The sequence below is a fragment of the Gopherus evgoodei genome, chromosome 3 (assembly GCF_007399415.2).
Source record: "Gopherus evgoodei ecotype Sinaloan lineage chromosome 3, rGopEvg1_v1.p, whole genome shotgun sequence".
Lineage (NCBI taxonomy): Eukaryota > Metazoa > Chordata > Testudines > Testudinidae > Gopherus > Gopherus evgoodei.
This window is the reverse complement of record NC_044324.1, coordinates 58,815,753-58,842,134: the sequence shown is the minus strand read 5'-3', so window position 1 is coordinate 58,842,134 and position 26,382 is coordinate 58,815,753. Positions and strand designations below refer to the sequence as shown.

Genomic DNA, 26,382 nt, shown 5'->3' with positions numbered 1-26,382 from the left:
GAATAAGTAAATAACTTTTTCTTATCCACTCTCTCTACATCACTCATGATTTTATATACCTCTATCATATCCCCCCTTAGTCTCCTCTTTTCCAAGCTGAAGAGGCCTAGCCTCTTTAATCTTTCTTCATATGGGACCCTCTCCAAACCCTTAATAATTTTAGTTGCCCTTTTCTGAACCTTTTCTAGTGCTAGAATATCTTTTTTAAGGTGAGGAGACCACATCTGTACACAATATTCGAGATGTGGGCATACCATGGGTTTATATAAAGGCATTAATATATTCTCAGTCTTATTCTCTATCCCCTTTTTAATGATTCCTAACATCTTGTTTGCTTTTTTGACCACCTCTGCACACTGCGTGGACATCTTCAGAGAACTATCCACGATGATGCCAAGATCTTTTTCCTGACTCGTTGTAGCTAAATTAGCCCCCATCATATTGTATGTATAGTTGGGGTTATTTTTTCCAATGTGCATTACTTTACATTTATCCACATTAAATTTCATTTGCCATTTTGTTGCCCAATCACTTAGTTTTGTGAGATCTTTTTGAAGTTCTTCACAATCTGCTTTGGTCTTAACTATCTTGAGTAGTTTAGTATCATCGGCAAACTTTGCCACCACACTGTTTACCCTTTCTCCAGATCATTTATGAATAAATTGAATAGGATTGGTCCTAGGACTGACCCTTGGGGAACACCACTAGTTAACCCTCTCCATTCTGAGAATTTACCATTAATTCCTACCCTTTGTTCCCTGAATTTTAGCCATTTATCAGTCCATGAAAGGACCTTCCCTTTTATCCCATGACAGCTTAATTTACGTAAGAGCCTTTGGTGAGGGACCTTGTCAAAGGCTTTCTGGAAATCTAAGTACACTATGTCCACTGGATCCCCCTTGTCCACATGTTTGTTGACCCCTTCAAAGAACTCTAATAGATTAGTAAGACACGATTTCCCTTTACAGAAACCATGTTGACTGTTGCTCAACAGTTTATGTTTTTCTATGTGTCTGACAATTTTATTCTTAACTATTGTTTCAACTAATTTGCCCGGTACCGATGTTAGGTGTTGTCATGGCATAAATCCCCACTCTGAACCTTAGCGTCCAAAAGATGGGGTACCAGCATGAATTCCTCTAAACTTAATTACTAGCTTAGAACCTGTAGCGCTGCCACCAACCAGGAATTATAGTGCCTGGTACACTCTGGTCCCCCCAAAACCTTGCCTGGGGACCCCCAAGACCCAGACCCTCTGGATCTTAACACAAGGAAAGTAAACCCTTTCCTCCACCATTGCCTCTCCCAGGCTTCCCCTCCCTGGGTTACCTGAATCTTAAAACAGAGAGGAAAATCCACCTTCCCCCCTCCTTCTCTCTCCCCCTCTCAGATTCTCCCTGAGAGAAAAAGTAATCCTAACATAGGTTAATTTTCTCTCTTTCTCTCCCCCTTCCCTCCTTTCTCCCCACCAATTCCCTGGTGGATCCAGACCCAGTCCCCTGGGATCTCACACCAGAATAAAAAAAACAATCAGGTTCTTAGACAAGAAAAGCTTTTAATTAAAGAAAGAAAAAAACAGTAAAAATTATCTTTGTAAATTTAAGATGAAATATGTTACAGGGTCTTTCAGCTATAGACACTGGGAATACCCTCCCAGCCTAAGTATACAAGTACAAATTAAAATCCTTTCAGCAAAATACAAATTTGAACTCCTTCCAGCCAAATACACATTTGCAAATAAAGAAAACAAACATAAGCCTAACTTGCTTTATCTACCTAGTACTCACTATTCTGGACATATAAGAGACTGTATCAAAGAGATTGGAGATAAACGTGGTTGCACATCTTGTCCCTCTGAGCCCCCAGTGTGAACAACAACCAAATTCGAACAGCACACACAAAAACTTCCCTCCCTCAAGATTTGAAATTATCCTGTCCCCTGATTGGTCCTCTGGTCAGGTGGCAGCCAGGCTCACTGATCTTGTTAACCCTTTACAGACAAAAAAAACATGAAATACTTCTGTTTTATTAACTCTTAACTCTCCGTTTATGACAGACTTACCGGTCTGTCATTGCTGGGATCACCTCTAGAGCCCTTTTTAAATATTGGTGTTACATTAGCTAACTTCCAGTCATTGGGTACCGAAGCCGATTTTAAGGACAGGTTACAAACCTTAGTTAATGGTTCCGCAACTTCATATTTGAGTTCTTTCAGAACTCTTGGGTGAATGCCATCTGGTCCCGGTGACTTGTTAATGTTGAGTTTATCAATTAATTCCAAAACCTCCTCTAGTGACACTTCAATCTGTGACAGTTCCTCAGATTTGTCACCTACAAAAGCCAGTTCAGGTTTGGGAATCTCCCTAACATCCTCAGCCATGAAGACTGAAGCAAAGAATCCATTTAGTTTCTCTGCAATGACTTTATCGTCTTTAAGCTCACCTTTTGTGTTTTGATCATCAAAGGGCCCCACTGGGTGTTTAGCAGGCTTCCTGCTTCTGATGTACTTAAAAACATTTTGTTACTACCTTTGGAGTTTTTGGCTAGCTGTTCTTCAAACTCCTCTTTGGCTTTTCTTATTACACTCTTGCACTTAAACTGGCAGTGTTTGTGCTCCTTTCTATTTGCCTCACTAGGATTTGACTTCCACTTTTTAAAGGAAGTCTTTTTATCTCTCACTGCTTCTTTTACATGGTTGTTAAGCCACGATGGCTCTTTTTTAGTTCTTTTACTGTGTTTCTTAATTTGGGGTATACTTTGAAGTTGGGCCTCTATTATGGTGTCTTTAAGAAGCACCCATGCAACTTGCAGGGATTTCACTTTAGTCATTGTACCTTTTAACTTTTGTTTAACTAACCCCCTCATTTTTGCATAGTTCCCCCTTTTGAAATTAAATGCCACAGTGTTGGGCTGCTGAGGTGTTCTTCCCCCCACAGGGATGTTGAATGTTGTTGTATTATGGTCACTATTTCCAAGCGGTCCTGCTATAGTTACCTCTTGGACCAACTGCTGTGCTCCACTCAGGATTAAATCTAGAGTTGCCTCTCCCCTTGTGGGTTCCCATACCAGCTGCTCCATAAAGCAGTCATTTAAAGTATCGAGAAATTTCATCTCTGCATTTCGTCCAAAAGTGAAATGTTCCCAGTCAATATGGGGATAATTGAAATCCCCCACTATTATTGGGTTCTTAATTTTGATAGCCTTTCTAATTTCCCTTAGCATTTCATTATCACTATTACTGTCCTGATCAGGTGGTCGATAATAGATCCCTAATGTTATATTTTTATTCGAGCACGAAATTTCTATCCATAGCGATTCTATGGAACATGTGGATTCACTTAAGATTTTTACTTCATTTGAATCTACATTTTCTTTCACATATAGTGCCACTCCTCCCCCTGCACGACCTGTTCTGTCCTTCCGATATATTTTGTACCCTGGAATGATTGTGTCCCATTGATTGCTCTCAGTCCACCAGGTTTCTGTGATGCCTATTATATCAATATCCTCCTTTATCACAAGGAAGTCTTTATATTTGGATCAGGTCCTTAATCAGGCAAAAGTTTCATTGATTTGTCATAGGAGTTTCTTCTTAATAAAGCTGCAGTATTTGTCCTTGTCGTTGTATAAACTTAATGGTCACATTAACAACAGAATATAATTTCAAAGCAAGAACATGTTGGAGAAAAACAGAGTTTTCACTCTCTGGTTGAGTGCAACAAGTCAGATACTTTATTATCTCTAGCAACTGCATGGAGGGAGAGAGTGCACTAGGACACAGGGTTTCCCCACCTAGGCAGGTATCTTTAAAGATAAACAGTTAAAGCCAACATTTATACCTTTTTTACAGACAATAATGAGCAACAGCTGCATATTGTGTATACATATTCCTTCTTGATATCTTATTTTTCTTAACAATTTCTGCTATAGTCTGCATTCCATTTTTATCTTAACACTAGGTCAAAACAACTTCTCACACAGCTCTTTCCCAGTCGCCTCACACAATCCTTGCTTCTGCAAGTTTCACATTATTAGGGTTACAGCTAGCCTGACTCTTGCTCACAGAGGGGACTGTTTGCATTGAAATCCCCTTCAAATCCCTGTCAGTGCTTGCTCTACTTCCACAAGCATAAAGGCAAGCCCAGTAATTGTGAAAAGTCAGCTCAAACGAGCTGCAGCTTCTTCGTTTGTTATACTAATTTAATGGAACAGTTGTTGGATAACTATGGGTATTGACTAACAATATACATGCCTTCCTGCAAAATTCACTCAGCTTTGGCCACAGCTGCTTCTAATTTAGTAGTTTGATCTCTTCTGCATTATATGTTATGATAAATGAAAATTATCATTAGCCCACAAATATACATTACCAAGATGTGTAGGTTCTTAAGCTGAAAATGCCTCTTCATAGTTCTGTATAATAAAGAGCCAAGACATGTTGTTGTATTTTTATATAAAAGAAGAGAATGTGATTCTCTTTGTATAGCCTTGTATTTTACATAAACAGTTGTTGTAACAGTGTTCAACCTGAAATGGTAAACCTCTCAATTTGTCTCTAAAGCATTTTTTCTTGCTAATTTATTATCACATGGTATTTGGTTCACCATTAGCCTTGATTACACTCTGCTTTTTAGTTTTATACTTTGATCAGTAATAGCAATAAATTACAATGGGTAAAAAACCTATCAACCAAAATGAAAGGTGTAAAAAATTGAGATTCAGTGATTCAAGATGACATTTACTTCCTGAATAGTGGATATAAAACTGAGATAATGTAATCATCCAAATGGTAAAGACCTTAGAAACGCACACAGTGATATAAAGAATTACTTTCTTGCTTCATAGCCTGAGGTACTTTGCCTAGATTTGTAACATTTTCTATAAACGCTGTAGGTGACCTGAAATTCTTAATAAGAATACAGTAATACTGTATCTTTATAAAAGCTATTTCTGATATTCTAATTATTCAGAATACTGTTTAACGAGGATAGACGAATGAAAGACAAACTATTTAATAGATAAATGCAATAATCTATTCAAATACAGTACCTGTGTATGATTAAATTAACCTTCATTTGCTTTAATTAGCTTGATATGTTAATGAGAAATGTAAGTTATAAAATATTTCTGGATGTTTTGAGCAGTCAAACAAATTATCTGTACTGTAGGTAAGGAATTTTTTTCATTAATATAACATAGACTCCGAAAATTTCTGTTATTGATTTCCTGCCAACATTGTCTTCCAAATGTATAGTTCTCAAATCTTCATGTATTTTGCTTCTATCTGTTATCTTCTTTCTAGAAACATAGGATTTGCCATTGTGGATCAGATTATTGGTCAGTTTGATCCAGTGCCCTTTCATTGGTGGTAACCATCATCAATTACATTTGGGGAAAGTGAAAATCTTGCAAATCATTGCTAGCCAGTTCTATAGTGCTGTACATGGAGATTGATGGATATTTCTTCCTGACACCCAAACTAGAGCTCAGTCTACAAACTAAAACATTAGAATTGATTGCTTAGCAAGAATTTAGAATGTAATCCACAGCAGAAGCCAGGAAATTTCAAGATTTGGGAAGAATCAAGGATTCATTAAATAGATTAAACATGTAAGAATAAATTATTGAGTTATCATCAAACCAGAGCTAAGTTTGGCAGCCCAGGATTACCTTTCATAAATGTCTCTACTGCTTAGATAATATGTTAACTCATCAGAGAATCCAACACTATGTTATTCTAGAAAACATACAATGTGTAAATTGGGCAACAAGGGCATAATTTCGTGCATTTATCAGATCATGTCAATAGGAGCCCTTCATTAGAGTGAAACCTACCTTTCTGGAAAGACAGGAGAAAGATATGCCATACAAAAATGTAAACCAAATGGTATATTATTTGGCCGGATAGACCTCTTTCTTCGGTGTGCTGTATTATACAAGAACATTGTTTTAGTGATCAGCAATCACTGATAAACTATTACAAAATTAAAATTCCTAATGAGCTCTGTTGGAGGGGATCTGAAAAGAAGGAGGAGAGCTATACATGTCTTCTGGGTGTGCCCAGGAGCACAAAACTTTGGATCAAAACACCTGACCAGATTAGGAGAAGAAAATACATTGCATGTTTGCCTAAAGATTCCTCAGATATTTAATTAGGGCTGCCAATCAACAAATAAGCTTTTTGGATGGAATTTGCCCCTGTCACAGCTTCTGCACCATTGAATTTTATACTGTGTGTTGGATCATAAAGTGCTACAATCCAGCTTTAGATACACAGATTGAGCATCACTATCCAGAGTATAACAGGAATAGACTAGCTAAAGTCAGTTTCAGAAGCAGATGGCTAGACCTGATTAAAATTAACCTGAACACATAGCACGTTTCTGGTATCTAAACAGCTCTTCAAGTTGCAGAATGAGTGTTTTAAATTTATCTACACTCATGTGTCTGTCATTAGATTCCTAAAGTTGCTGCTTGGAGACAGCAGAAAAAAAATCAGAGATCATGATTAGTGATGACTATCTAATATTATTATATCAGGTAAAGGCAAAAACCTATTTTCCTTTAAGCAAGGAAGCATAAGAACAGGATCCTTGAGCTTAAAGTTTCCAACTTAGACAAACGAGCTGAAATACTAAGGTGATAGTACTGGGTTTTGAACTTGCAACTTTGTTTAACTCTGCAATTTAAAAAAATGTGTCAAAATGCAAAGAGGTATGTTTACAAAGATTTTATATGATATTTCAAGTAACATTACGTTCTTGAAAGATTTAACTCTTTAAGTCTTTCCAAGGAGAAGATGTCAAAATGCCTCTACTGATAAAGAGTGTTGGTCTAAATCAGAAGGGATGTGTTGGGTAGTATCTTGCACTCATTGATCTGATATGTAAGGGAATCTAATTTACTGTAAGGACTTAAAACCAAAATAACGAAATTGGTTTAATTCAGAACATCAGTTTATTTATTGCAAGTCTGTATTTGTTGATGCTCTCATTTCAGAACAAAAGTGTTCTATTTATGTGTTACTCACAGCACACTGAAATAGAACATTTTTATTCTAAAATTAAAATAACAACACACAGACTTTCACCAAAATAACTGAAGGTGTGAATTACACCCAGTTTGATTATTTCAATCCCTATATAGAGAAGCCCTAACTTACACCTTCTCACAACTGTTTCCTGGCTAAGTTTAAACAGAAGTCTTTAATTTACATGTTCTTATGCCCTCCTGTTAGCTGCTTTTTCTGCACCACTCCTTTCTTCTAGTCCACAGGCATGGAAGTTAGTATAACTCACAACTTCCTTAGACTTTTAGGGCTTGTCTACACTTCAAAGGCTGCAGTCCTGCAGTTGCACTGATTAAGCTGCGCCAATGTAGCACTTTAATGAAGATGCTACCTATGCCAATGGGAGGGCTTCTCCAATTGGTGTAGGTACTCCATCTCCCCGAGAGATGGTAGCTATGTCAATGGGATAAGCTCTCCTGTTAACCTAGCATTGACACTGGGATTAAGGTTGGTTTAACTGCATTGCTCAGGAACACAGAAAATCCACACTCCTGAGCAATGTAGTTATACCAAAATAAATTGCTAGTTTAGGCCAAGCCTTAGTTTGACTCAGTGGGACAAACTTGGAGCTGATGTGTAAGGGAGGAATGGTCCCTTCCAACCCTGATATTCTATGATTCTATGAAATTACGTATTATGTGAGTTTGAGTTGTAAAGAGCCTAAGTCCAGCTGTAGTCTATATTAGGATAATTCCAGCCAGACCACAAACATCTACACCTCAGTTTCAAAACCTTGCAGCCTGAGCTCCCTGAGCCTGAATCAACTGTATGTGTTTAATTGCTGTATAGACGTAGCCTTGGAATATGTATATATAGGAAAGAGGGATGTTGGGCAACCGAAAGGAATGTAATTGCAGGAGACAATGAAGAATAAGAGGAAAACACATTTCTTTCCAAAGAAAAAGAAAAGAGAGGCAAGAAAACAACATAAAATAATAATTTAAAACAATAGATAAGATCGAGAAAAGAAAAAAAGTGGCATGGCAATAGTAGAGGGACAGCCAGGAGTCGTGGGAAAATGGAGGGGAAAACAGACAACTGTTAAACTTGTGACTTTCTTATCTAAGTCCTTATATTTTATTGGCAGCTTCCTTGTACCTCAGAAAGTTTCTGGTTTAGAGATGGCTATTTTGAGCATGTATGTTCTACGAGGGTTGCTAGCTGCCTACCTACTCTGGATACTGTAGGTGAATAACATGCTATTCATTTGGTTGCTAGTTAGTTTCCTCTGGATTTTATAGTTAAATATTGATTGTTATCTAACTTTTGTGTGCAGTGGTCTCTTGTATCATCACTCACTTTCCCCTTCAAGATATGCCTTCACTTACTGAGGTAATACCTGGACCCTAGGTATAGGCTGGAGTTAACATAGAACTTTGTATAAACAGTATGCTATAGATAGAGAGAGAGGGCGGTTTTGAAATCAACATATAACTTGGTTCATCCACGGATTTTTGGCCATTTTTAAGTATGGCCCTGCTTCAGGTGCCTCCACTATTAGAGTAGGAAGAACTATAGATGATCTGTTCACTTTCCGGAAGTCCAGTTTTGTTCTGCAAATCAGATATACCTCTTATGGGGGACTGGTTTTTAGTTTAAAATGTTATAAACTACAAGAGGGCTCAAAATGAGGCAGGAATTTTGGCAATGCCCCTGAGACCTCTCAGGCAATTCCTGGCTGTAATGAAGCAAGTGTTCTCTCTGACTCATTCACTTTCTATCTATGAGTACTTCAGTCATTCCTTTCCAGAGATATCTTATTCCTGGGGCTCATAAAAATATTTCTGAATGGCACATTTTACCTCTTATGGAGGTCAGCACATTGCACACAATGCAAGTATTTTTTTTTAATGGCTAAGGGGAGATTATCCCAAAGTCCCATAACAAGGCCTTCATACCTGTCTTCAAATCACAGAAATGATTGCAGCCCTATACTATTGATATACCCAGTTGACTTATATGGAACACTTTTTTAACCATTTCAGATAAAGTGCACAGACTATAATCTTTCTTGCCAAGTGTCATGGTATAATCCCCACTCTGAACCTTAGCGTCCAAAAGATGGGGTACCAGCATGAATTCCTCTAAGCTCAATCCCAGCTTAGAACCTATAGCGCTGCCACCAACCAGGAATTCCAGTGCCTGGTACACTCTGGTCCCCCCAAAACCTTGCCCGGGGACCCCCAAGACCCAGACTCTCTGGATCTCAACACAAGGAAAGTAAACCCTTTCTCTCACCATTGCCTCTCCCAGGCTTCCCCTCCCTGGGTTACTCTGGAAGATCACTGTGTGATTCAAACTCCTTGAATCACAAAACAGAGAGGACAATTCACCTTCCTCCCTCCTTCTCTTTCCCCCACCCAGACTCTTCCTGAGAGAAAGTAATCCTGGCATGGAGAGAAATCAGCCTCTCTCTCTCTCTCTCCCCCTCTTCCCTCCTTTCTCCCCACCAATTCCCTGGTGAATCCAGACCCAGTCCCCTGGGGTCTCACCAGAATAAAAAAACAATTAGGTTCTTAAACAAGAAAAGCTTTTAATTAAAGAAAGAAAAAACAGTAAAAATTATCTTTGTAAATTTAAAATGGAATAAGTACAGGGTCTTTCAGCTATAGACACTGGGAACACCCCCCCAGCCTAAGTATACAAGTACAAATTAAAATCCTTTCAGTAAAATACAAATTTGAACTCCTTTCAGCCAAATACACAATTAAACTCCTTTCAGCCAAATGCACATTTGCAAATAAAGAAAACAAACATAAGCTTAACTCGCTTTGTCTATCTAGTAGTCACTAGTCTGAACTTATAAGAGCCTGTAGTGGAGAGATTGGATAGAAACCTAGTTGCACGTCTGGCCCCTCTGAGCCCCCAGAGTGAACAACAACCAAATTCTAACAGCACAGCACAAAAACTTCCCTCCCTCAAGATTTGAAAGTATCCTGTCCTCTGGTTGGTCCTCTGGTCAGGTGACAGCCAGGCTCACTGTTCTTGTTAACCCTTTCCGGCAAAGAGATATGAAGTACTTCTGTGCTATTAACTTTTCTTATCTGTTTATGACACCAAGTAATAGTGTTTCCCTTCTTGAGGGCTGTGTCTGGGGATGGCTGACTGGGGAAGCGTCTGCAGCTGGGCCACGCTCCAGTCAGGCTACACCTGGCCTGTATAAAAAGGCTGTTAGAGAAGTCTCTCTCCAGGCTGGGAGAGAGCTGGGCCTGGCTGCCTGCAGAAAGGGTACTGGGAGTGAAGCAGGGCTGGGGAGAGCCAGAGGAGCAGGGGAGCTCCAGGCTGGCAATTCCCCAGGCTGCAGGGCCTGGTCCAAGGCCTATAGAGTTACTGGGAGGCAGAAGAAGGCAGCAGGTCTGAACCCCCTTGCCTATGATGAGTGGCTTTTACACTGCAGTCTGCCCCAAGGAGTGGGGGCTCAGTGATGACTGGCAGTAGCCCAGACTAAAGCAAGGTGGGGATTAGAGGGTTGGGGGTTTCCCAGAGAGGGGAGACCCATAGAGACTGGTGAGGGTTTTGCTAGGGGGCAGCCCCCAGCTAAAGGGGCACCTGGGTCCTGGGAGGAACACAGGGGCCAGCGGCAGTTGGACGCTGGCTTGCAGAGGGTGCTCTGAGGGCTGGAGAGCTAATTCCCTGAGATGACCAGCAGGAGGTGCCATAGGGGTGAGTACCGCACAAGTTCTCAAACTGTTTTGTAGCGTAGACCACATTTTATTACAGACTTTATCCCTATGGCGATATGTGCATATGTGTGAGGAGAACAAGGGATTAGAGTAGAGATGGAATTAAAACCAATAGTAAAAGGTTCTATAGCCATATAGATAAGAAGAAAACAAAGAAAGAAATGGGACCACTAAACACTGAGGATGGAGTGGAGGTTAAGGATTATCTAGGCATGACCCAATATCTAAACAAATACTTTGCCTCAGTCATTAATTAAGCGCTTAGCAATAATGGTAGGATGACAAATAGGAATGAGGATATGGAGGTAGCTATTACCACATCTGAGGTAGAAGCTAAACTCGAACAGCTTAATGGGATGCAATCAGAGGACCCAGATAATCTTCATCCAAGAATATTAAAGCTCATTAGCAAGAATTTTTAATGAATAAGTAAACTCAGGGGTTGTACCGTATGACTGGAGAATTGCAACATAGTTCCTATCTTTAAGAAAGGGAAAAAATGTGATCTGGGCAACTACAGGCTATCAGTTTGACATCTGTAGTATGCAAGGTTTTGGAAAAAAAATTTGAAGGAAAAATTAGTCAAGGACAGTGAGGTCAATGGTAATTGGGACAAAATACAACATGGTTTTACAAAAGGTAGATCATGCCAAACCAATCTGATCTCCTTCTTTGAGAAGATAACAGATATTTTTAGACAAAGGAAATGCAGTGGATCTCATTTACCTCAATTTCAGTAAGGCGTTCGATATGGTTCCACATGGGGAATTATTAGTAAAATTGGAAAAGATGCAGACAATATGAAAATTGAAGGTTGGATAAGGAACTGGTTAAAGGGGAGACTACAGTGAGTCATATACTGAAAGGTGAATTGTCAGCTGGAGGAAGGTTACTAGTGGAGTTTCTCAGTGATCAGTTTTGGGACCAATCTTATTTAATCTTTTTATTACTGACATTGGCACAAAAAGTGGGAATGTGCTAATAAAATTTGCAGATGACACAAAGCTAGGAGTTATTGCCAATACTGAGAAGGACTGAGATATCATACAGGAAGATCTGGATGACCTTAAACTGGAGAAAATATAAATAGGATGAAATTTAATAGTGAAAAGTGCAAGGTCATGCATTTAGGGATTAATAACAAGAACTATTGTTATAAGCTGGGGAGGCATAAGTTGGAAGTAACAGAGGAGGAGAAGGACCTCGGAGTATTGGTTGATCACAGGATGACTATGAGCCACCAATATAATATGGCTATGAAAAAAGCTAATGCAGTTTTGGGATGCATCAGACAAGGTATTTCCAGTAGAGATAAGGAGGTGCTAGTACTGTTACACAAGGCACTGGTGAGACCTTAAAGGCTGTGATTCCATCAGGGCCGGTGCAACCATTTAGGTGACCTAGGCGGTCACCTAGGGTGCTGGGATTTGGGGGGACGCCATTTTCTTCAGCAGCGACCACGGCAGCCGGATCTTCAGCTGCCCCAGTCGCCGCCGGCATTTAGGTGGAGGGAGCTGGGGCAGGGGAGCGTGGGGAGGGCCGCCTGCAGCAGGTGGGGGGGGCGGCACGCAAGGGAACTCCCCGCCGAGTTCACCCGTGCCCCACCTCCTCCCGGAGCACGCCATGGGTTCTTCACCTCTCCCGCCTCCCAGGCTTGCGGCGCCAATCACCTTAGGCACCGCAAGCCTGGGAGGCGGGAAAAGTGAAGGAGCAACGGCGTGCTCAGGGTGCTCATGCTCGTGCGTGGAGCAGGAGTGAGGTGGGGCGGAGGGGTACCTCGAGGTGGAGTGTGGGGGATGAGGAGCTGCTGCAAGGGGGCGCCTCAGGCTGGAGGCGGGGAGCTGCTGTGGGCAGGGGGAGGGCGCCTCAGAGCGGGGGCGCAGGCGGGAGTGCAAGGTGGAAGTTTTGCCTAGGGTGCGAAACATCCTTGCACCGGCTCTGGATTCCATGAGACCTAAGAATGTTTTTCCCTAACTTCCATATGTATGCATTTTCTTCAAATACATCAAAAATCCATTTGCCCATCCATAATCGCTCCTTATTTTTTATGCTTTATTTTGAAGGAAGACAAACTTCCTTTTGAAATAACATTAAGTTCATCCTAGTGTGCAATTTTTCTAATTGGTATATTGTTGCATCCACTTCATTAAATGAAGCATGTCACATAAATGTGCTCTGTCCATAATGTAGATGTTTTTCATTTAGTAGCAGTTAATTTGTTATGTCAATTCCTATTCTCATTTTGCTATAGCATATAAAAAGTATAGCATTTATAGCATATACATATAAAAAGTATAGCATTTAAGCCTTGCTTTGTAAATTTGTCCCTTTGTATTATAAAAAGTTTGAAAATTTGGGCATGTATAGTGCACAATATCAACTGCAAGATTGTTCAATTTGTAGGAAGCCCTGGCCCCATTCAAGTGGGTGCAAGTTTTTCCTTTGATTTCAATAAAGCTAGGTTTTCACCATTGTGTGAAAACTGGATTTGTTCATTGTTTGTGCTTTGTGTAAGCAGTAATTTATAAAATGCATGAAAAACCTAAGGAATAATATACGCTAAGTATAAATAATTTAAGGTCTTTAATATTACATTTATTCTAAAAAATTTTTACTGTATTGAATAATGTTTGTATCTTCTCAGATTTCATAAACATATACCTTCATGTAAATAACTTTCGTGGTCACTCACCAAAGCCACAGAATTTATTCTGAAAGCTTGGGTTTCCTGCCCTTGTTCTGTCACAGAAGCACAACTCCGCTAGAGAAAATGGTGATTTTATTTTCTTAGCATTCTCTTCCTTTTATGTTACTCCACTGGGAGCCTGACAGCTATCTGTCCAGCTTTCACAGCAACTCTTGCTATGTTAAGCATCTCCAGGTGATTTGTGTGTTTGGGGCCCTTTTTAAGCAAGTGAGTGGAGGGAACAATAGGCAGTGATTGGTTGGTGTGAAAGGATATTAGAACTGCAGAGAAAACAGAGTATGAACTGGCAGTATTGCTGTAACCAGAAATGAAGAGAGGCCCTTGTTGACATGTATGGAAGCAGGAGAGTTTGATATATCACTCAAGCAAGGAAAAGTTCCTGGGGAGTGGATGAAGGTTGATATTCGTTATAAAAGAAACAGAAGCTAAAAGGCTAATTATAGATTGGGGACTTCAACTTTTACTTTTTAAGATGTGAAGACTACATACTTGGCAAAATATTGGAAACTAAGTTATCAGCAATGTGGATCAGAAGAATAGCTCTTATCTAGTTAAGCAGATGGAATTTTTTAGAAGAGTAGCCCAAAATGAAAAAGGGGGCAATGATGTATTTGGTTCCATTGTGCTGCATTATAAAGAGGGTACTGACTTAATTAATTAAAAGTTTCTTTATCATACACCCAAAAAGTTTGCACTCTACCAGCTTTTGATAGGTAGCAGAAATCACTGAGCTGGCAATTCTTTCACACAGGTCTCATTTTTAGTTTAGTTTTAGTTTAGATTCACAAACTGATGATAGGTGATACCAAGTTTCTTTATCAGTGAGGAAATAGCCCCTCCATCAAATTTAATATTTACCCAGAACCATTGGCACAAGTCACAGCATAAATATTAGAAATAGCAGTGTTGCCAACTCTTTCAATGTTATCATGAGTTTTGCAATAGCTGATACTTCTCTTAAAGCCCCAAATCCTGAATTCTTGTGATGACATGAGAATTTCAGCTTTTATTTTAAAAAAATGCCCCCCACGATTGCAAGGAAAAGCCTGATAATATGACCCCTAAAGGCTATTATGTCATTGGACAATTGAGAAGATGCATATGGTATTTTTAAAAGCTCATGATTGGAGGGGCTGGACTCATGATTATTGAATGCTTGAGATTGGCGGTACCAAAAAGCATTGGAATTCTATCCCAGAAGGACGTAATATTTAATACACAAGCTCTCAGGAAGAATTTGGAGGGGAAGGGAAGAAGGGGAGACAGTTGAGTTAAATAATAGGAAGGATGTTGCCTTATAACATTTCCCTCTCTTCTGTGTAATCACACTTGATTTTGCTCTTTAAAGTTACATGGACACCCTGATTAATGGGGAAATACTTTAAAAGGAGATATCTGGTTACTGAAATAACCAGTGGGAAAAGAATTCACGATGCAGAGAAAACACAAGCAGAGAATCCAGAAATCTGCCAACTTTAAAAAAATCTAAGCTGGTCAGAAAATGCAGAAGAATGTATTATTTCACTAAAAATAGAAATGAAATTTAATTTTACAATTAAAGTAAGTATATTATTATTATTTTTTAATTTATTTTATTTTCTTATCAGCTCTGTTAGGACCTCATCTTTTACCACTGACATTAATGGTAGCTCTAAAAGTGGTAGTGCACCATCAGGAGTCTAAATGTTAAAACCCAAGATTATCAAATGGCTGGCATGGAACAACCACTGTAGCTCCTTCATTTCCATGATCAGCTGCAGACTGAGGGAATTTTGCTCAGTGCCTGGAGAATTTAATTTGGCCAAGTTGGTTTTAACATTTTTAACAGCATTTCTGTTAAAATCAACTCCAATTGTACTAGCCAACTTCTATGGGATACTAAAGTATTTTACTCTTTGCAGGGTCCTTTTAGGTACACACTTTCATCAAATTGTTCCTTATTGCAAAGAATGACAGTGTCTTCCAGATGAACTTTTAGATCTTTGATTCCCTTTGTTTCATTTTACTATCCAGGGCTATATAAATCTTCAACAGCATAATTAAAAAGACAAACAAATAAAGCCAGTAGCACAAAAGCAGGCCCATAATTAGCGATTTTTTTTCCTGACAACAAAATCATGTAAAAATTCTTTTTACAATAGTATAGATTTCTTTTCTTCTGGAATATCCTTCCACCTCCAACTTTTATATCATGTCCTTTGCACTCATCCTCCTTACAATTACAAACTGGGGAGCTAAATTACAGACCTTTGATTTACATTAACTTTCTCCTTTTATGAATTCAGTATTGTCCACAACATTTCAAGACACACTTTAAGAACAATTACTGTCATTTAACATTTATGTTGCATCAGCACCCAAAGGTCCAAACTAAGTTAGGCCCTATTGCTAGGTGCTATAAAAAGATATAATAAATAAAAGCCTCTGCTCTGGAAAAAAACATGATTGGTGAATGACACAAATAAGAGGGTTACATGGGAGAGAGTGGATAGCAATATAATAGGCTATGCATAATTCTAGCTATTATCAGGTTTCCTGTATGAATTACAGCCAAGTTATATTTTAAAACAGCAGTATCAAAAAATTGCTATTTCCCTAATGAAAATGAAATTATCAGGGAAATAGTGGATCTTTTTGATACTTCTGTTTAATTCAGCTACCTTTGTTGCAACCCCCCCTGCATTTCTGTTCCTCATAAGCAAAACATTTCAAGGTACATTTTAAAATATTGCACTTGGTTTTATAGATACAATTTCATCAGAGATCCACAGTTAAAGTTTCTGCAATGCTTTATAAATGTAATCCTTCATTTTATCTCAGTCCAATAATGTGAATGCAAGTTTGACTGTGTTATCATAATAATGATCTTTATATATTCTAATGCACACTGTCATGCACAGAAACTCACAATACAGGACCAAAATTTTGTTTGGAAATGAAGAACAGGCTTCCAAATATAGGAAAACCTTGACAAGCATTTTTCACCTTTACCCTTACTTTTTGATGAAATGTGAGAATGTTTTGCATAAAGATATAAAGCAAAATATTTATTGAAGGAGGTGTAATACAGTTGAAGTGGGCTTTTCCATTGGAAACACTGCCAACATATAGAATAAGAGATCTGTTCTTTCTTTTAAATGTGGGGGAGTTGCATGTATAACTTCCATTAATAATAATGTATTCTAATTGGGAAGTTTGAAATGGCAGAGAAGCTTCAGACAATAATAAAAAAGTTTTATTCCAATTATTTCATAATGGAATAAGTTTTCCTCTACAACATCCAAGCCTCATATCTGGGGGATTAGCAGAATACTAAAGAACATTATATTAATCTTCCCATGAAGTTATGTGGTTATATTCTATGCCTCATTATGAGGAACTATATGGAACAGATATCCCATCAGCTTATGGGGATCTAGAATTTTTAGTAGCCATTTTATAATTTATATTTAATGCCCAGATCTTAGTAATTGTAAAGCAAGGCAGGTAAATGTGGCATATTTTCCTAAATCATTAAGGTTTATTTGTAATCCATATAAAACATGTTAAAGTAAGGATGTGGTGCAGGACTATCTGTGTTTGGAAGTATGATTTAAGAATTAAATGTTCAGGAAAAATATCAAATTAAATGGTGTGGAGGGGTAGGGCTAAATGTTCCAACATTGTGGGTTATATTGTGCACTGCAATTGATTTCATGAGGCAATGAATATTTGTGTACTTAGCTCATAGCCTGAAGAAGTCAATTGGCTTGCTCAGAGTGTAATTAAGCAGAAAATTTGTTCCAGTGTCTTTTAATCCTAGACTCATTGTAAGCAAAATCAAAATATGCACTTGAACTGTTACTGCAACTTATAATTGGTCAGATTTTTTCTTATTCCTGTGCTGTTCTAGTCTAGACTGGTCACATATACTACTAATTCAGAATCTGCAAGAGCTAATCAGTTCCTGACTCAGTCAGCCTGACTGCAATCTGGATATTGTACTTGCCACAACCATATTAACATTTTGTCAAAGTAAAAGGTCTTTTTCCTCCTTTGACATCGCAGAACAAAATCTGTTATTCTGTTGTATGAGTCTGAAACTGACTACAAAATAGTCATCTGTGTTAATTTTTGTATCCAGCTTTGGCAGAGGATTATTATAAATTCTGAAAGTCAGTCATCAAGTAAAACGTTAACACACTAGCTGAGGCTCTATATTGATCTCATTCTATTAGTCCTAATTATTGCAACACATGACATAACAGAACACATCACATCTCACCTTAATTTGAGACTTCAAAAGTATCTAAGTAGAAAGGACAAATTAAAGACATAGGCCTAAATGTTCTCCTTTCAGTGTATAATTTGTAAGAAGAAGGCTTAGCAGTCAGGTCACTCTGTGCATGATGACATTTTCAATCTAAACTTGTGCTTCATAAGGGGGAAGGTTTTGAGGCTTTGCACATGGGGCAATGACAAAGATGTCACATCCCAGAGAGAGAGGATCTGTGAAGAAAATCATATTCTAATTCTCTAAGAACACTGAGAAATCCTTATATTGCTCCTAGAGACCTTCTTTCTCTTGTGAGAGAAAACTAGCGAGAGTCAGCTGAGCATTCCTTTCAACTCTGAGTTCATGCCATACTGTTGTTGCTGTTCTTTATCATTTGTATTATAGTAGTCCTTAGGAATCCCAATAATGACCCAACCCCATTGTGGTAGGTGCTGTACACAGAATAAGGACAGTCCCAGCCCCAAAGACTTTACAATCAAAGTATAAGACCAGAGACCACAGATGGATACCAAGAGATGGAGGAATTCAAGGAAAGAATGAGATGATAAGCAGTGGTCTCTCTCAGTGCACCAGCAGTCTAATCAAACTCAAGTTTTTTTGTAGGCCTCAGAGCAAATTAGATTTTTAAGAAGGTGTTGGAAGGAGAAGGATGAATTAGTTTTGCAGAGGTTTACATGGAGCTTCTTCCATACTGAATGAAAGATGATTGATGTAGGGTAGGGATAGGTTGGGCAGGACCTTGCAGGTGAAGACAAAGTAGCTTGTGTTTGATACAATAAAGAGGAGCCATTAAAGAGGTGCAGAGAGAGATCTGATGTGGTCAAAGCAACCAAGGCTAGGAAAATTATCTTTGCAGTGGCATTTTGAATGAATATCACAAGACTGCATTTATCAAGGGCAGAGAAAAAGTGTTTGTGGTAATCAAAATGTAAGATAATGAGAGACTGCATGAGAGTTTTAGCTGTGTGGATGAATAGAAATGGCCATATCTTAGCAATGTCATGCAGAAAGAATTTGCAAGACTTAGGCATACTCGGTATGTGAAGACTTAGAGAGAAGTCCATAATGAGGATGACACCCAGGTTATGGGCTGGATGGTGGTGTAGTCCACAGTGATCAAGAAAGAAGTTACCTCAGAGGGTTTGCAGAGAAGGTTAATAATTCTGTTTCAGCCATGTAGATCCTGGGCTGGCAGCTAGACATCTATGAGGAGATGTCAGAGATTCAGACTGAGATTTTTGTTTGGCCAGAAGGAGACAGGTCTGGAGTAGAGGTAGATCTGTGAATCAGCCACATAGAGATGGTGGTTGAATTTGTTTGTGGGTTAGATTACCCAATGATGAGGTATAGAGGGAGAAGAAAAGAGAACCAAGTTCAGATACTTGTGGAACCCCTATAGAATGCTGGAGGGAAGAGTGGGAGCATCCTCCAAAGGAAAAGCTGAAGGAGCAATTAGAGAGGCAGGAGGAGAATCAAGAGAGGGCAGAATTGCAGAAGCCAAGGGAGGACAAGATTTTAAGAGGAGCATGGTTGACTGTGTGGAAGGCAGCTAACAGGTCAAGGAGGATGAGGATGCAGTATGATTCTGAGATTTGGCTATGAAGAAGTCATTAGAGACTTTGGCAAAAACAGTTCCAGTAGAGTGGAAGGGGCAGAAGCCATTATGGAGAAGAACTAGGATGGAATTGGAGGAGAGGAACTGCAGGCAATTGTAAATAGTGCATTCAATAACCTTAGAAATGAAAGGAAGAAGGAAGATGGGTAGACAGATAGACAGGCAAGTGGGGTCAAGGTTTGTTTGTTTTTTTTAAATGGGAGAGACTCATCCATTTTTGGCAGAAGTGAGTGAGAAGTTAAGGAGATGAGTAAGAGGAGGGGATCACTGTGAGTGCAAGAGAGATCACCAGGTGTGAGGGGATGAGGTCACTGGGGCAAATGGAGACGCTAGAGAAGGATAACAGATGAGAAACTTCTGTATCTGTGACCAGGGGAAAGATGGAAAGTCAAAACAGGGCAGGGGAACCAAGGGGAGGAAGCAACTCATGTTGCATTTTGTATTTTGTCAATTTTCTCTTGAAAGAAATAAGCAAAATCCTGTGCAGAGAGAGAAATGGAGGCAGGAGGAAGTCTGAGGGGTGAGTCAATGATGGCTGGAATTGATCTGAACCGCATTAAACATTCATTTCAATTTGCCATGAATTTTAATCTCTTCTTTAAGAGGAATATGCTGTGTAGAGCAGCTGCTCCTCAGGCTTCCTTCACTGTTTATCTCCACACAATCTCTTTACAGCCTCACCCGCATGGTTCTAGTGCAGAGGGCTTTGCAGGCTTGGGAACAATGGAGGGGCATTTTTTATGCGCTGATATCTTCCTTCCTTTATGTCAAGCCTCTCTTTCTGCTGTTGTCTCCGCTGCTGCATGCTAAGGGAGCATCAAGTTTAGTGTCTGTCAAACCTCAGCAATTTTTTCCGTGCTAATTTGTTTTTCTAATGTTAAACAAATACCAAACAAATGAGATTCTTTCCTAGGTTTGAGCTTTGGATGGATTTTGCACTACTGTTTATGTTCTGTAAATATAAACTTCAGGGCTTTTTAATACAGTTTGTTTTTATGATTTTATTAAAATGTATTGAAAAAATCATTTCCCATTATCTTGCTTTTAACAAACTTGCATTGCTAAGGTGTAGCACCACTATTCCATTGTTTCCCCTTTCCCATCTACCATTTTATTGGCACTCCCAGGAGTCAATTATTCATACTGTTTGGTTTAAAAAGGAATGTAAAAGGATGTGATAAAGTGGGCAATGATCATTTTTTTCTCAGTGTCCACTGAGGGCAGGACAGTAAATAACTAGTGACATCTGTAGCAAGGAGGATTTACATTAGATATTAGAAAAATAAATATCTATCAAAATAGTTAAGCATTGGATCAGGTTAGCTAGGGAGGTTGTGGAACCAGCATTGTTGGACATTTTTAAGAACAGGTTAGATATACACCTGTCAGAAGAGATCCAGGTATACTTAATGCAGCCTTAGTGTGTGGGGATGGACTAGATTTCTTGTGATTCCTTTTGACCTGTAGCAGAGTGGATCTCTGCTCCTGCCCTGAAGGGGTTAAAAACAGCCCGGGAAAGGGGCTGGGGCTGGAGAAAGCAGCCCTTTTTGGCTGGGCTGATTGGAGAAGTGGCTGCAGCTGGGGGCCACGCCCCAAACTGATTGACAGGGCCTAATAAGAAGGCCAGGGAAGCCAAGCCTCGACAGCCTCTCTCTGTGTTCAGAGAGTGAAGGGCCTGGCTGCAGGGAATCAAATAAGGTACCTAGGATAAAGCAGGGCTGGGGAAAGGCAGAGGAGCTCCTGCCTGGAAAGCCCCAGGCTGCAGCCTAGCAGAAGGCTAAAAGGTACTGGGTGTTGCAGGGTGCAACCCAGGGTTAGGCCAAGGCAGCAGGTCCAACCCCCTTTGCCAATGATGAGAGGTTAATACTGCAGTCTGCCCCAGGGTGTGGGGCTAGCTAATGACTGGGCAGTTGCCAAGACACTGAGGCAAAGTGGGGTTGGGGGGGTTCCCAGGGAGGGGAAACCCTGAGGAAGGGGTTACTGCCAGGGGGCAGAACCCCACATAAAAGGGGCACTGGGGTCCAGGGAGGGACACGGGGCCAGTAGCTCAAAGGCAGATCACTGGCCTGCAGAGGGTACTCTGAGCAGGAAGTTGTGCTAATTCCCAGGACAACCAGCAGGAGGCGCTGTGGGGGTGAGTGTTGCCTGTTTATAGCCCCTACATTTCTGTGATTCTATGTCCATATTCCATTAGATGATGTAAATATTCCCTAAAAGCACTGATGTAACTTTCCATTGATATGTGATTTCATTTCTTTTAGCTACGGGACAGCAATAGTCACTGAGGCTTATTTCCAAAGTAATATGCTGTATTTTATCAATATAATTGCTAGAGTTTCATTAATTTAGTCATATTAAATTTAACAATGTTCCCTAACAAAAATAGGATCCAAATCACTAGTCTTTGTGCATCCAACTGGAGGAGATGAGAACAATAGGGAAGAGAGCTCTGCAGCATACTTCCCAACAACTCAGGTGGCAAGCAGCAGGTCTGAGGGGTAGCCATACTCTGCTAAATGCAGATATGGGTGTAAGAGGGGCCAAAGTCTGCAGTAACTTGTGATGGTTCCCTCCTCATATCAAGGAGGGGGTTTCCAGAGGTTGGCAGATTTGGGATATTATTCTGGCAGCACATTTCCTAGAAGAGCTGAGGAAGGGATGGGGTAAGCAGCAGTGTGGAAGCCACTGCCTCTAGTAGGTCCTCAGATGTTCTACCTATTAAACTTTTTGATCTCCGTCTTCCTCTGTAGGCATGTGTGGGTAGGGGGAAAGCTTGTTCCCTGGCAGAAGCATGTGGAGGAATGCCATGAGTTGAAAAACAAAGTTTCCATTCCTCTAGTCAAAAATATACCCTATAAGAAAGAGCGGGGCCCCAAATCCTCCCTAGTTACATAACACCTGACAGAGGGATTTCCACATATGGATGCGTCCAGAGGAGATGAGGAAGGGCTCCTTCTTTAACTGCACAGTATTGCATTTGAAATTAACAGATACATTCTATGTAACCCTGAAACCATAAAGACCAAAATAAATTTAGTTAAAATGTTTGTTGTTCATTAACACAAGGGTAATATTTGAAAACTACAAAACAGTTTTGATCAGTGTCCCTTCTCATTAAGGGCCTGATTGGAGGAGGTAGATGCTGACAGGAGCTGAGAATGTTCAGTGCTTCTAAGGAGTGGATCTTCAAAGCTTCAGGCCTTTTAGTATCTTCCCAAACCCCTTTGAAGAGGGATAGTATGAATAGATTATATTGTATAACGTGGAAACCAGCTGTCTGTTTAGTCTGAGAAGGTCTCCTTTGTTACACTGGAGTAAATCAGTGTGTTTGGTGACATTATACTGCTGTGAATGTGATGAGAATCTGGGCCAGGCTGCATACACATAAATGCTTTCATTTTGAATAACAGTATGAAAGACTGAAAAATCTGGTTTTCTTTCCATAAGGTCTCTTCCATTCCAGTCTTTAAAGTTTTATAATCTAATTCAGCTTTAAGCCATCATCATGCCTATTGTAAATAGGTTTTCTCTCCTAAAAAAGGAGAAAATAAGTAACAAAATACTTCCTTTATAGTGGAACAGAAACAAGGGGTCATATACTGCCCTTGATCTACAATATAATTTCTACTGAGCATGTTGTGGAAGAGCCAAAGTAGTAGTAGGATTTGATGAGAGAGCAGAGAATATGGATGTCAGCAATAGGTTGGGGATTTGATAGTCCAGGAGACAGACAAAGTGAAGGTTAAAATAAGAGCAAGATAAAATAAACAATTTGATCACTTAGGAGCAGGGAAGTAGGAGATTGGGTCCATTCTAGAATTATTGTAAAGCCAAATTCTGGGCATTAGGATGCAAGAAGAAGGGGAGATGCTATAAATTAAGAGCAGAATTTGAACTAAATTTTCCAATTCAACACTAGCTATTTAATTAGATCTAATATATCTATGGATTATTAAGATTACCAATTGCATAGAAAAAACATAAAGCTGGTTTCTTGATATCTTTTACTGGACGTGAGGTCTCAGGGGTGTTCCAACAAAACAGATTTAAAAACTGATTAAATATATGACAAGAAATAGATTCCAGGCTATAGATTAGTTAGTTGGTGGCCCTATTATCTAGGTACTTATGAAATGGCATCAAGACAAATAATACTTTCTAAGAATTACTCTAAGATAGGAAATGGTATGTACAGAATGGCATAAATGGCATGACCATACACCATTTGCTTACTAATCATAGGCTTCCATGTACAGTGCTTTGAAATATATTGCATTTTCAATTATGTGAACTCAAGAAGAGAATTAAACCTTTCTTTAGCTATTATTTTAGATAGAGAATTTTTTTTATAATGGAGCAACTATAGGATTTATATTACTCTGCCAGCTTCTCTGGCTCTTTAGCTGTACCCATACATTTATGTTGTTAGAGATTTTTTTGCTAGAATGTTAAAAGAAAAAGGAGAGTTGAGACAAACATCTGCATCCTGGAAATTACACAAATTTGGTTCAGGACAACAGACTTTTTTCAATGTCTTGTTGAGAGGGCAGAGCATAGCTGTGGTGCACCAGAAGAAGCCCCAGAGAGGACTCACCCTCTACTAAGGGGGCAGAACCAAGGCTTCATTTCTTCCTCAACCACCTTCTCCTGAGGAGTACTGGGGATGCAGCACCTGCTCTCCCTATGTACCCAAATATCCCAAATATGATCACACAAGGGGTGAGGTCAGACTTAACTCTGCTTTCTGGCACAACTGTATTAGAGACAAGCCCAATATGCCTCTTAATATCAGCACGTATCAAGCCAGCTGAAGAGAATGTGGAGAGGTAAAAGATTTTTACTTATTTCTAATGGTGCTATCCCAAAATTGACCCAAACCGGAATGATATCAGGGAAATGATTCATGAAGTAAGTAATACAGAGCTGCTTATGTTCATATCTCTGTAGTTTGTAGATGCAGTTTGTTTTCTTTGGCTAGCAGAAGAGTAGAGAAAGTTGCTGGGTTTATTCTGCCTGTAGAATAAAAATCATTTCAGACCTCTTGTTCAAGCAGGAAATGTATACCGCACTTCACCAATCTTGCATAGTGTGATCTTAGGGGGTTGCCGTGCTTAAAGGTTGGATGGTCAAAGCAACCTAGCTGTCTGGCCTGTAATGGTTTGGAGGATGGGTGGTATATGGTCTCTGATCCACATGCAATGAGTACAACACAAGAGGTCACTGGATAACAACAGATAGTTAGTGTGGAGAAAAGTAGAGTAATAGGAACAGGAATTTTTATGCCTGGTCCTACACATGAGCCATCTAGTCCAGTATCCTGTCTCCTACACTGGGCAGTACCAGGTGCTTCAGAAAAAGGGGCAAGAAATCCCACAGATTATGCCATATCTGTCCTTCTCTGTTAAGGTTTCGTCTTAATCCCTAATAAATCTCTGGTCCTGTCATAGTTATGGGGCTAGCTATCTTAATGGATTGTAACAGTTACTGAGTGAACTGCACCCCTGACCCCTGCTGGTCTCAATGAATACATGTCCTTCCAGGTCTCAGACATCAAGCCATCACTGGGCTCCAGGTGAAATCATGCAATTCTCTCATTCTGACCAGGCCTTGTCTGCAGTCCCCAGTATAGCCTTTTTTTTAATTTAATTTAATTTAGTAATTTTGTATTAACTTCCATGTGTTCAGCTCCTGTTGCTACAGTTTCAAATTCAACAGTGAAAATCACCTTTTGGTTCTTTTCTCAGATTTGGAGACTCCAGGAATGCATGAAGGCCAACTGCATACTACAAGTTTGTACTACAAGTGTCATTAAATCAATATGTAAAGTTACAATTACCAATGCATATGTAAATCTATAAAACAAATGCATTGACTAAGACTGTGGTCATCCTCAAAGATATTCTTTGGTCTGGTGGATCTCGCGACAGACAATTGATAGAGGGATGGTTCCTGTTGGGGTTCTCCATGGGGTTGTCCCCTGGGGTCTTCCAACTTTTACCAAACCAGGAAACCTCTTATATTGTTTTTCTGACCATACAAAACACCTTATGAATAAACATGTGGGTTTCAAACCTCTTTTCCTTATTTGTACTTCCATACCACATGAATACTGGGGTGCCCCATTTTTCATAGGTTGTTTCTGGTTCCTCTTATTCTCATGAGCATCTATGCAGAACACACAACCTGTGGTCAGGCCAGGACAGTCATGCTATTACAATTGGGTGTCTCCTGATCTTACACTATGTTGAGGTCTATTGCAATCTAGTTTTTTGTAACATCACTTATTAGTACATCTTTTACAGTAATCTTATGACCTCACTGGCATGGAGTTATTCCTAGATCACCCATTCATGTCAAGTGTTCTTAAACCTATGGCCTTGTGACCAGGTGGACTAGATCCAGAGGCCCCCTGCTGGAGGCCTTCTGGCCCTGCCTCATCCTGTCCCAGAAAAGAGAGAAGTCCTCTAGGTGGCCTGGAGTGGCTGCAGAATAAGCATATTATAAAAAGAAGCAGCAGAGACAGAGAAGTCAATTGCTGCCTGGAGCTGGAAGAGAGAACCAGGTTCCTTGCTGGCTGGAAGAGCAGCGAAACCATGGACAGCTCAGTGTTGGTAGGTCTGAGAGCAGGGAGGGCTGCCAAAGACCTAGGGAGCTAAGAATGAGATCCTGGGTGGCAGAAGGGGACTGAGCAATGTCTGAGCCCAGCCAGATCAAGTGAGGGTACTGCAATGGCCCCTGTTGATGTGGTTAAAGACTGAGCCAAGGAGCAGGGTTGCTGAAAAGGACACACCAATGGAGGATACCACAATGGGCCGTTTTGGACTGGTATAGTGGCTAGTGTCTCCAGGGAGGAAGCCTTGATGGAAGGTATACCCTGGAAGGGGGTTGTTATTTCTATTCCACCTACAGACAGCATGTATGACTCAACCAGAGGGCTGAGTCACTAAAGAAGAAATCATCAACCGAGAAGGAGGTGCCCATAAGAGGTGGGTCTCTCACCATTCAAAAAAACTAAGAAACAGAAAGCTGACA

The 26,382-nt window shown here is 39.9% G+C and overlaps 1 protein-coding gene across 3 annotated transcripts in view; it reads left to right on the top strand.

The window, feature by feature from the left end:
• Nucleotides 1-26,382, top strand: part of KHDRBS2 (KH RNA binding domain containing, signal transduction associated 2) — a 669,346-nt gene that overhangs the window by 130,625 nt on the left and 512,339 nt on the right. The gene's annotated exons all lie outside the window — the stretch shown is intronic.